The 12,686-nt window shown below is 34.8% G+C and overlaps 1 pseudogene; it reads right to left on the bottom strand.

Moving 5' to 3' along the window:
- Positions 1-324: 324 nt before the first annotated feature.
- LOC132491653 (SWI/SNF-related matrix-associated actin-dependent regulator of chromatin subfamily E member 1-like) lies at positions 325-1,162 on the bottom strand (annotated as a pseudogene).
- Positions 1,163-12,686: the final 11,524 nt, after the last annotated feature.

Here is a 12,686-nt window from a genome sequence, read left to right as displayed (position 1 = left end):
GGAATTACCATGGTCTAAATAGTTTTACAATATTGTAACAAAAGGACTAGTAGCTATTTCTTCATTTTTCAGGGGAAAAAAATGTAGAAACTAGACGAGTATCAAAATCACCAAATTCACAATCATGCTAAGCACAACAAAATTCCATTGCTCTAGACATAAATGTCACATGCTATGGTTATAAATATTTGGTTAAACCAAATCAAAATTATTCATGAAAAACATATTAGGATGATCTTGGAGAACCAAAGCAAATTAAAAAAAAAAAACTCAAAAAACATTTTTTCATTTAAAGTATTTAGAACACATAAAGCAAGGCAATATTTATTCTTTTTTCCCATCTTCTGGTATGGGATCCGTTGGTGGCTCCTCCATGGTTGCACTGTTGCTCTCCAAGCCCATGTTACTATCACTGGTCCCTTCCTCTGCCAGACTGTCCACCCCCTCCTGCCCGCTCTCCTTGTCCTCAGGAGTAGACATGCCTTCTTCACCATTCTGTTGGCTTTCCATCGTTTCTTCAAGGAATGTCTCCTCTGTGTCTTTCAGGACGCTCTTGTCTTCTTTCTTTTCTTCGGTCTTATTAGCTGCTGGCTCCTCCTCAGGAACACTACTGCTCTGGCTGCACTCAGCTTGTGCTGCTGCCTCTTTCTCCCTTTCTTCCTGCTTTTTGTGAGCCTGTTCCTCAGCCTGTGCAATTTCAGCTGCAGATTTTTCCATATCCACTTCTACTTTCAACCATACAAGCTTTTAAGTTCATTGTTAAATGAATCTGTGCTTTCCAGGAATTTCCTCTTCTTTTCTTGGTGTCACTCCTCTATTTGAAGAAGTTCAGCTTCTAGTTTTCACTGATGAACCATTAAGGACTGGACCTGTCGTTTGAGGACCTGCATTCTAGCTGTTATGACAGCTGACCGAACGTCTGGCACCACACTCTCACTTAGGATTTCACGGATGAGGCGGTGGTTTCTCTGGAAACGGGCTATGGCTGTTTGCTTCATTGAAAAGCCATCATCATAATCATCAGATCTTCAGCAGGCTGAATGCTCATGTAAGGTTTTCCTTTCTCCATGCGAGACTGTCTCTGTCAACTTTCTTCCTCTAAAGCAGCTTCTGCACGACTTTTTGCACTTAATCCAGTATATCCTATGGGCTTGCATAGCATCTTGTCTTGAACTGGATATCTCCTTGCTTCATGTGTGTTCCTTAACTACTTAACCAATAAGACAGAGTGGGTTTGATATCTACATTTTTTAATTCCCACACATCACATTATAAACTATTATATATTCAGTATAGGTTTGCAAAATAGTTGTAAAGCTGAATTCAAGGGTAATATAATATTATATAAATAACATAATATCACATTTATTTCTAAAATGCTGTTACTTGCTTGTATCAGAGCTACTAATAAAAATTTTGAAGTGACTTCAGTGAATTTCTGAGGGTTTTTTTCCTACATAAACTCTTTGATAAATTTATTAATGAACCATGAAATGTCCAAAAAGCAGATCTTCCAAAAGACAAGTAGCAAGCAAAGCCTGGATAATCTACAAACTAGGTAAACAGTTATAAATAAATATATGTAAAGCCTTCATACTTGACTGTAATAATCATAGATGCCTTTATTAAAATACCTTTTTAATGATCAGTTTATGTTGTCTGAGACTATATGGAAATACATGCATAGTACTAAGATAAATTTCTAACCAGCTTCCCTTCCAGAAGCCAGTCTGCATGTTGCTGCCACATTGCTCTTCTTTAAAAAGCCTCCATCATTAGTGAACATAAATCAGTTGAGAGATTGCCATGTTCAAGCACTGTGTCAGGGCTTAAGGGAAATAAAACATGTATTAATACATAGTTCTTACCTTTATTAAAATAGTTCAGCATTCTCAGGTTTGCAATTTTCTAGTTAACTCTCAGTTCCTTGTCTGTAAAGTGGTGACTGTAATAGTACCTACCTGACTACCTCATTTATTCATTCATTCATGCACTCAAATCATTCTTTTTTTTTTTTTTTTTCCATAACACTAGTATATTCCGGGCACTGTTTTCTTACTCTGAATATAACAGTAACTAAGAGACATAAAATTCTTGACGTTGTGAAACTTCTAGTGAATAAAACAGACAATATTCAAATAAACAAATAACTAGAAAATACAATTTTGGGTAGAGATAAATTCTAGGAGAAAAAGTCAGGCAAACAACTAGATATTAAATACGAATGGGGGACTGTTTTTGAAAGGGTAGTTAAGAAGGCCTGTCTAAATAATACCTAAATAAAATGAAGAAGCAAGCAATGATCACCTGTGTGTGAGGAACATTTCAGGAAGAACTAACAAGATGCAATGGCTCAGGGCCTCCCTGGTGGCGCAAGTGGTTAAGAGTCCGCCTGCCGATGCAGGGGATACGGGTTCGTGCCCCGGTCTGGGAGGATCCCATATGCCGCGGAGCGGCTGGGCCCGTGAGCCATGGCCGCTGGGCCTGCGCATCCGGAGCCTGTGCTCCGCAACGGGAGAGGCCACAACAGTGAGAGGCCCACATACCGCAAAAAGAAGAAAAAAAAAAAGATGCAATGGCTCTGAGATAGAAATAAGCTCAGTATGGTATATTTTTGCTTGAGGAATAAAATGGAAAGTCAAGACAGCAGGAATGAAATGAATGAAAGTGGGGAGAGTGGGAGATGAACCTGGAGTCATGGCCAGAGCCAGCTCCTAGAAGCCTTAAGGGCCATGGTTAGAGATTTGGACCTTGCTAGAAAGTCTCAGAAGAGCTTCAAGAGGAAACAATTTCATGATTTCACTTTCTGTTTTTTTAAAGATAATTATTGTTGATATGTGTAGCACAAGCTGTAGATGGTGTATATATAGCACAAGCCATAGGTAGTGTATCACCTGGAGTTCTTGCTGGACACAATGCCACACTCAATTTGGCTACTTTGTAGAAAGCTTAATAAAATGTTTATAAAGACAACAAATTAGTAAACTATAGAGCAATAAAATAGGGCCAATACTTGGGAGCTTTTACCACTACTGGACCCAGAAGCACAGAGGAGTGGAGCAGTTAGTGAAATGGGAAAAGAAAGAGCTGTGTGAAGAGGAGTGTCTGATAAAAATTAAGACCTTAAATTCGGGGACTGGTCAACCTCAAGTCACTCTGCATGGAAAGGTCTTGTTCCTAACTCTTGCTGTTGCCCCACCCACACACTCAACATTGGCCAAAACCAAATGCAATCTAGAATACAAGGGAGCCTGATGATTCAGTCTGTTCAGGTCAGCTTAGAGAGGTTGAGAATGGTGGTGAGTGGAAGAGGGAAGCTTTTCAGTACTGGAGCAGGATTGAAAGAAGAGGACCTGTTTACAAAAACTTGATAAGTTCTAGGCAAGATTTTGTTGTGGCTTCAATAAACCCAGTAAGAATCTAGGTGGTAAGAAGTGGTGAGACACTGTGATGGTACAAGCAGAACTTACTGATGGTAAATGTGAAAGAAAGAGGAATCAAGGTTCATTGCTGGTTTTCAGTTTGAACTACTGGACAGATTGTATGCTGTTTGGTGATATGGTAAGAGAGAAGGTATAGGAATGTACTTTGATAGGGGAGACAAAGAGAGGCTCTCCTTTGAATAGTTTAACTTTAAATTAGACATCCAAATGGAGGTTCTGAGCAGGTGGTTGAATATTTTAGTCCATAGCTCAGCAGAGAGATTGGAGTTGGATATGTAAATCTTCGAGTCACAAGTACATAGATAGTATTTAAAACTATCACAGTGAGTATAAATAAAGAAGAGCAAGAGTCCAAGGTTGGGACATTACAAGAATTAGGAACTGAGACGAGGTAAAAAAAATTTGAAAAAGAAACTGAGAAAGAATATACATGATATGGGAGGAAAATCAGGTCCCAGAGCCAGAAAGTAAAGAGCTTCAAGAAAGAATTGTTTTTAAAAGTAAAGAGAACAGGCCTAAAATACAATTGGCATGACAAAGAAAAAAAAAAGTCACCTACTGTCATTATCGCAAAGCTCACATTTTGGATTTAGCTAAATTATTTTTAATCCAATTTCTGGTCTTTGGTATATGCTTCACCTGGGGCTATTTTCTAACCATCAATTTCTTCAGTAGCATAAAAGTGGAGGCTTGGGTGTAAATTCTTTCCTCTTGGATTTTAGCAAAGTAAAATAAGATTGTAAGTGTAAATGTATTAGATGAGTTTTATAAAAAATTTTCCAAAGAATTCAGAAAAAGTACAACTTATATCTGATTTGGGAATTAAGAACAAATTTATCATGGAAGTTGCCTTTGGGATGAAAAATGTTTCGAATTTTGCTAAGCAGTGGGGAAAACAAAGAATTTTGAGCATAGGAAAAAATATGAGCAAAGACCCAGCAATTATAAAGTATGGGTCTCATTTGGAATAGCAAGTTGTGGTGTTTTCTGGAAATTAGGTGTGAATAGTGAATAAGCCTGGGGCCATCTGTTGGGAAAAATCATAAATGACAGGCTAAGGGATTTGGATTTTGTATTGCAGACAATAGAAAAACCATGCCTGGTTATTGAGTAGGTGATTACTGGTCAGACTGGGCTTCAAAGATTAATATAGCTGTGATGAGTAGGAAATATTGGAATAAGGAGTGGTAGGTGTTTTATTGGATTTACAGTTAAAGTTTTAAGCATTTTCTTCATTTATTTTGGAAAAATAAGTGACATATACTTAGGACATTTCACTGGGCATATGAGTGCATGTTAAATATCCAGCCTCATTTTTCTATGTAGGCAAGAGAGGATCTCAAGTCCAGGCTTTTTCTAGCCTTTGTTATGAACGTTCCTCATTACCTGATGGAATCAGAATGCTAGAGATTGCCCATATTCATGCATGCCTGACAAGGTATTCAAGAAAAAAATTATCATTTTTGCTTGAATAGGGTGAAGCCAGCACCATAGTAATGTGTTAATATGTAGTAAGAGGTGAAGTAACTCATTTTCAAGAGAGTGGTGATCATGTTGCTAATTGTCCAAAAACATAATATTGTACTCCACGAATCTAGGTAAGCCATTGCCCTTGATATAAGGCTGATATAGTGGAATAAACCACCTATTAGAAAGGCAACTTTTATGCTTCCATAGATGAGGAAATGCTAGGAAAATCATTTGTCTTAATATGGGCTTGTTTGCTCATCTATACAGAATGCATTAGATTAGTGTCTTTATTATAGACTCTCAATACAATATGTTATAATTTTTTTTTGGATCCGTGTTTCTCAGTCTTAACCATGCAATCCTTTTAAAATACAAAATCTAGACCTATTATTGGCACTAGTAGCCTGCAAATACATTTTATGAAATATTGCTGTAGGCACTTGTCAAGGCCAGATGGAACAAGGAAAGTACACGGGCCTTATACTGATTTTATATCCTGGCTTTACCATTTATCAGATAATTAGCTGTGACCTCCTGACTTCATCTATATGACATTCCATTTGCTCATCTGTATTATGTTGACTAATGTTATTCATTCTGCAAAGCATCTTAAAAATCAGACTTAATGTACTAAAATCACTGCCTGATACTCACATGGTTGTTGTACCAAGCAGTCAATAAAGGGTGGCTATTTTATTATTATTATTATTGTTTTTGTATTAATATTATATTTACTCAAGCTTAAGTGCATTGATTTCAACCATAATATGGAAGATTAAAGATATATTCATGAATTTTTTACATCTTTATTGAAATACAATTCATATACCACAGAATGTGCCATTCAAAAGGTACTGTTCCATGGGTTTAGTACAGTCATAGATTTAGGCAACCATCACTACATCTAAGTTTTGAACATATTCATTATTCCAGAAAAAAACCCTGTATCTCTTAGCAGTCACCACCCATTTCCTCCCAATACCACCCCAACCCTAGTCAACTATGAGTTTACCTTCTGTCTTTATAGATTTGCCTATTCTAGATATTTCATTTAAATGGAATTATAAAATACACAATGTTTTGTTACTAGTTTCTTTCACTTATAACAATACTTTCAAGATTCACCCATGTTGTAGTATGTATCAGTACTTTGTCGTTTTTTACTTGTGATATATTCCATTGTGTGGATGTACCACTTAATGTTTACACATTTATCAGTTGATGGACATTTGTCTTGTTTCTATTTCTTAGATATTATAAGTAATTCTGTGAACTATCATGCTCAAGTATTTTTTTTTTTTTTTTTTTACAAATTTAATCAGTTATACATATACATATGTTCCCATATCCCCTCCCTTTTGCGTCTCCCTCCCACCCTCCCTATCCCACCCCTCCACATGCTCAAGTATTGTGGGGAATAATTTTTTATTTTGCTTGGTCACATATTTGGGAATACAGTTGGGGTCACATGTTATTTCTGTATTTAACATTTTGAAGAAAGGTTTTCCAAGTCATCACCTCATTTTACATTCCTACCAGCAGTGTATGATATACCAGCAGTGTATGTGCTAACTTCTCCACATCCTCTCTAACATTTGTTACTGTCTTTTTTATTATAACCATCCTAGTCAATGTGAATTAGTATATCACTGTAATTTCAATTTCTATTTCCCTACTAACTAATGGTGTTAAATAACTTTTCACATGCTTATAGGCCATGTGAATATATTCTTTGGAAAAATATCTATTTGAAGCTTTAGCCCATTTTAAAATTGGGGTAGTTTTCTTTTTATTATTGATTTGTAAGAGTTCCTTATACATTTTGGATGCATTTGTTAGATATTTTCTCCCATTATATGGTTTGTATTTTCACTTTCTTTATGGTGTCCTTTAAAGCATGAAAGTTATTAATTTTGATGAGCCCAATTTACTTATTTTTCCTCTTGTCATTTGTGCTTTTGTGTCTTAAGATACCATTACTTATCCCAAGGTTATAATGATTTATGCATATGTTTTCTTCCAAGAATATAGTTTTAGTGGTAAATTTAGTATATAATCCAGTTTGAGTTTTTTTTTTTTTATTGTGTGAGATAAATGTCAATCAAATTCATTCATTTTCATGAAGATATCTAGCTGACCCTGCACCATTTTTTGAAAAGACTTTTCTTTCCCTATTTGATAGTCTTGACATTGTTGAAAATCAGTTGATGATAAATGTAAGGATTATTTCTGGACTTTCAATTTTATTCCATTGGTCTATGTCTGTCCTTGTGCCAGTACCATGTTGTCTTGATTACTGTAGTTTTTAAACTAAGTTTTGAAATCAAGAAGTCTGAGTTTTCCACTTTTGTTCTTTTTCAAGATTATTTTGACTATCCTGGCCCCTTGAATTCCCATATGAATTTTAGGATCAACATGTCTATTTCCATAAAAAATAAACCAGTTGGGATTTTAAAAGGCTTTTTATTGAGCCTGTAGATCAACTGGAGTATTATCATCTTAATAATATTAAGTTTTCTGATCCATGAGCATAGGATGGCTTTCATTTATTTTAATTGTTAAAAATATTTTTCGGGCCTCCCTGGTGGCGCAGTGGTTGAGAGTCCGCCTGCCGATGCAGGGGATACGGGTTCGTGCCCCGGTCTGGGAGGATCCCATATGCCGCGGAGCGGCTGGGCCCGTGAGCCATGGCCGCTGGGCCTGCGCATCCGGAGCCTGTGCTCCGCAACGGGAGAGGCCACAACAGTGAGAGGCCCGCGTACCGCAAAAAGAAAAAAAAAAAAAAAAAAAAAAATATTTTTCAACAGTGTCTTGTAGTTTTCAGTGTGTAAGTCTTGCACTTCTTTGATTAAATTGATTCCTATATCGTTTCTGATGCTATTTTACATGGAATTCTGTTCTTAATTTTGTTTTTGGATTACCTCCTTGTAGTGTATAGAAATATATTGATTTTTTTCTGTTGATCTAGTATGCTGCAAAACTGCTCACCTTTTTATTGATGTGTAGTTTTTTCTTTCTTTCTTTTTCTTTCTTTCTTTCTTTCTTTCATCTATCTATCTTTCTGTTTTTTCTGTGATGTCTTTGTCTGGTTTGGATGTCAGTGTCATACTGACCTCATACAATAATTTGAGAAGTTTAAAAGAGTTTGTGAAAAAATAATATTAGTCCTCCTTTAAATGTTTGGTAGAATTCATTGGTAAAGCCATCTGGTCCTGAGTTTTTCTTTTAGGAAATATTTTAAATACTAATTCAATCTCTTTACTTATTACAGATCTACCAGATGTCTTTCTAGAATTTTTCTTCATCTGAGTTGTCTAATTTGTTGGCATATAATTGTTCATAGTATGTCTTACAATTGTGTTTTAATCTCTGTAAGCCTGGTCGTGATGCCCCCATTCTCATTTCTGATTTGAATAATTTACATCTTCTCCCTTCTGTTCTTGAGCAATCTAGTTGAAGGTTTGTCAACTTTGCATATCTTTTTAAATAGGTAATTTTTAGATTTGTTGATTTTCTCTATTGTTTTCTATTCTCCATTTTATTGATTTCTGTTCTAATCTTTATTGTTCACTTTTTTCTCTTTGTTTTCCATTCAGTTTGCTCTTATTATTCTGTTTTCTTAAATTGGAAGGTTATTGATATGAGACCTTTCTTTTTTTTTTTAAATATAGGTGGTAAAAGCTGTGAATTTCCATCTAAAACACTCCTTTAGCTGCATCTCATCAGCTTTGGTAAAGTTGTGTTTTTGTTTTCATTTTTCTCAAAGTATTTTCTATTTTCCTTGTGATTTCCTTCTTGACTGATTGCTTATTTGATAGTGTATGGTATAATATCCACATATTTGTGAATTTTCATGATTTCATAAAAAATTTATAATTGCTGATTTCCATTCAATTTCCTTGTGGTCATAAAACATACTTTAAAAAATAAAAATAAAACATAACTTTTTATCATTTCAAACAATTAAATGTATTGACATTTGTTTATGGCATAACGTACGATCTATATGCTGGATAATATTTCATGTACACTTGAAAAGAATGTGCATTCTACTATTGTTGGATAGGGTGTTCTGTAAATGTCTATTAGGTCTAGTTATTGTGCTTTTCAAGTCTTTTATATCTTGTTAAGCTTTTGCTAGTTTTATCCTTCATAGAAAGTGTTGTATTGAAATCTCCAATTATTATTGTCTATTTCTCCCTCAATTCTGTCTGTTTTTGCTTAATGTAATTTGGAGAGCTGTTTCTAGGTAGACACATAATTGTCATAATCCTTTTGTCCTTATGAAAAGTCTCTTTACCTGCAGAAACACTTTTTTGTTTTAAAGTGTATTTTGTCTGAATTAATATAGCCACTCCAGCTCTCTTTTGGTTACCATCTTAGTCTATTCAGGCTGCTGCAACAAAATATCATAGACTGAGTTGCTTATAAACAACAGAAAATTTATTTCTCACAGTTTGGAGACTAGAAGTCTGAGTTCAGGGTTTCAGCATGGTCAGGTGAGGGCTGTCTTCCAGGTTACAGACTTCTCATTGCATTCTCACATGGAGAAAAGTCTTAAGGATCTCTCTGGAGTCTCTTTCATAAAGCACTAATCCCATTCATGAGGGTTCCATTCTCATGAATAAAACACCTCCCAAATGCTTCACCTACTAATACCATCACCTTTGGAAGTTAGGACTTTACCATATGAATCTGAGGGGGATTCATATCACCTTTGGAAGCTAGGACTTTACCATATGAATCTGAGGGGGATGCGAACATTTAGACCATGGCAGTTACTACTTGGATAGTATATTTCTTTCATTTTTTCACTTTCAAACAATGTATCTTTTAATATAGTGTATTTTGGCCTTTTTTTCCCCTCATTTCATCAATCTCTGTCTTTTGATTGGAGTGTTTAATTCATTTACATTTAATATAATTACCGAGATGATAGTATTTATGTCAGGCATCATGCTATTTGTATTCTGTATGTTCTATATGGCTTTTGTTCATCTATTCCTTGATTATTATAAATTTAGTATTAAATAGACACTTTTTCATATACCATTTAAATTTCTATGTATCATTTAAATTTCCAAGAGTGTGGTTTTTTAATTATTTATTTTCTCGGTGGCTGATCTGTAGATTACAATTAGCATCTGAATTTATAATAGTCTAGTTCAGATCAATACTAACTTAATTTCAATAGTATACAAGACTTTGACCCAACATACTTTTCTTCCCTCTCCCCTTCTTTGTATTATTATTGTCATGCAAATTATATCCTAATATATTATAAGCACATGAATACAGTGTTATAATTATTGTTTTATGTAGTCATTTTTTAATCAGGTAGGAGAATACAAGTTACAAACAAAAGTGTGTTAGTACTCTTTTTGTATTTACCTATATATTTACCTTTTATGAGTGTTCTTTATTTCTTTGTGTGAATTTTAGTTACTATGTAGTTTCCTTAGATTTCAACCTGGTATTTCATGGAAGTCTGTTAGCAACAAATTCTCTTTAAGTTTTTGCTAATCTAGAAATGTCTTTATTCCTTTTTCATTTATGAAGGATAGTTTTGCTGGATATAGAATTCTTGGTTGACAGTCTTTTAATTTCTACACTTTGATGTGTTATCCTGTTATCTTCTGGCCTCCATGGTTTCTGATGGGAAGTCAGGTATTAACCTTACTGAGAGTTTCTTGTATATAATAAGGTATATTCTTCGCTTGCTGCTTTCCTAAGTTTCTGTTTTTCTTTGAATTTTGTCAGTTTGACTATGATAAGTCTAGGTATGAAGCTCTTTGAGTTTATGCTACTTGGAGTTCATGGAGCTTCTTAAATGTAGATTCACACCTTTCATCAAATTTGGGAAGTTTTTGGCCATTATTTCTTCAAATATTCTCTCCATTCCTTTTTCTCTGTCTGTTGTTACGTGTGTTAGTATGTTTGACAGTGTCACACATCACTGAGACCCTGTTCAGGTCACCTCACTTCTTTCCTTTCTGCTCCTCAGACTGCATAATCTCTGCTGACATCTTTTGAAGTTCACTGATTCTTTCTTTTGGTGGATCAAATGTGTTGTTGAGAATCCTTATTTCAGATTTCAGCTATTGTACTTTTTAACTCCAAATTACTTTTTGGTTTCATTTTATAATTTCTATCGCTTTATTGATAATCTCTATTTGATGGCAGGTTGTTTTTATACTTTCTTTACTTTTTAAAATATGGTATTTTTTAGTTCTTTGAACATATTTATGGTGGTTCATTTAAAGCCTTTACTACCTTCAAAATCTGGTCCTTCTCATAAAAATTTTCCATTGTCTACTTTTACTTTTTCTTTTTTTTATATGGCATACTTTCCAATTATTTTGTATGATTTGTATTTGACACTGAAAACTGGTTATTTTAGATAATATAATGTAACTTTGGTTTCAGATTCTTCCTCATTCCCCCAGAGGTTTGGGTTTTTTTTTTTTTTTTTTATGCTATTTATGTTGTTGTTTTTGTTTCTTTTGTCATTGTTTTGTTGTTGCTGCTTTTTAAATAACTTTCTCAGACTAGATCTGTAGATTTTTATATTCCCTGTGTTGTGCAGTCACTGAAATCTACTAGAATTTTTTAAAATTCTTGTTTTAATTTTAAGCCTAACTTCCTAAATTCATCCCAGGGTCAGTATAATTTAGTCAGTGGTTGATCAGAAGATTTTCCAAATCAGATTCTCAGAAAGTCAGTGATTGATCAGAAGATATTCTAAAATACCCTACCTTTATTTATTTCTTTGTGTGAGAAGGTATGATTTAAACTTCAGGCAATTTACAATACAGCTTTAACTTTCACTTCCTGCTTACATAGGGCCTCAACACCTCAACGTCTGCTAGAGATGTGTGGGGCTTTCTATTTTTCCCAAGTCTGTCCTCGGCATTTACATAGCCTTGTGCACATATGCTGCCTTTAAGATTCCTGTGGGAGTTTTTCAAAGTTCCCTGTGATCATTTCATTCAGAAATTCCTGGCAAAGATCTTGTTTGATTGCCTGAAATCACAGTCTTAGACACCAGTGATATTGCCAGCAAAATTGTATTGTTTTGGTAATATCCTTGACATAGAACTTTGCTGAACTCTGAATTAAATCAAATAACCATAACACCACAGAAGGGATATTTTCCAGGGAGCTTCAAATTTGGGCACAATATTGACTGTGCTTCTGGGGATGTTACATTTAACAGAATTACAGAATGGTTCAGTGGGTCAGTCCTTTCTGTTGGCTGAAAGAAAACTGTTTTTTTGGGAGGTAGGCTGTTTGTTTATTTTATGATTACTGTGTCACTATGCTAGGGAAAGAGGAAGTTAAAGCATCACAGATCCTGCTGTGCTACTAAAGTTGGCAGTTGCTGTTTGATAGAAGATTTCCAGTTCTATAGTTTTGGGTAGTTTCCAGAGTTCTGAAATAATTTTAGGGCTTTTGCTAGTATTTTCATCGTTTTCTGTGGGAGGACCATGACTGAGGTCCTCACTTCACCATTCCCAAAGTTGATCCTCCATGAATTGTTTTTAAACGTCCGTTCTCATTTTCTTAGAAACTTTCACATTATTATTTTACCTTGCTGTATATATGGGTAAAACTCTCCACCTTGTGTAGATTTTGTCTTACTTCTGGCACTGACAGCATGTAGGTGGTATGAAAAAGACCTTGTATACCTTCCCTCTCATCTCATACCCTGACATGTGAAATCAGGCAAAAATGACATCTAGACTAAAGAAGAATAGAATCATAAATGTATTT

This window comes from Mesoplodon densirostris, chromosome 6 (genome assembly GCF_025265405.1).
Source record: "Mesoplodon densirostris isolate mMesDen1 chromosome 6, mMesDen1 primary haplotype, whole genome shotgun sequence".
NCBI classification, from domain to species: domain Eukaryota; kingdom Metazoa; phylum Chordata; class Mammalia; order Artiodactyla; family Ziphiidae; genus Mesoplodon; species Mesoplodon densirostris.
The sequence above is the reverse complement of the archived record's forward strand: the minus strand, read 5'-3'. Positions and strand labels throughout refer to the sequence as shown.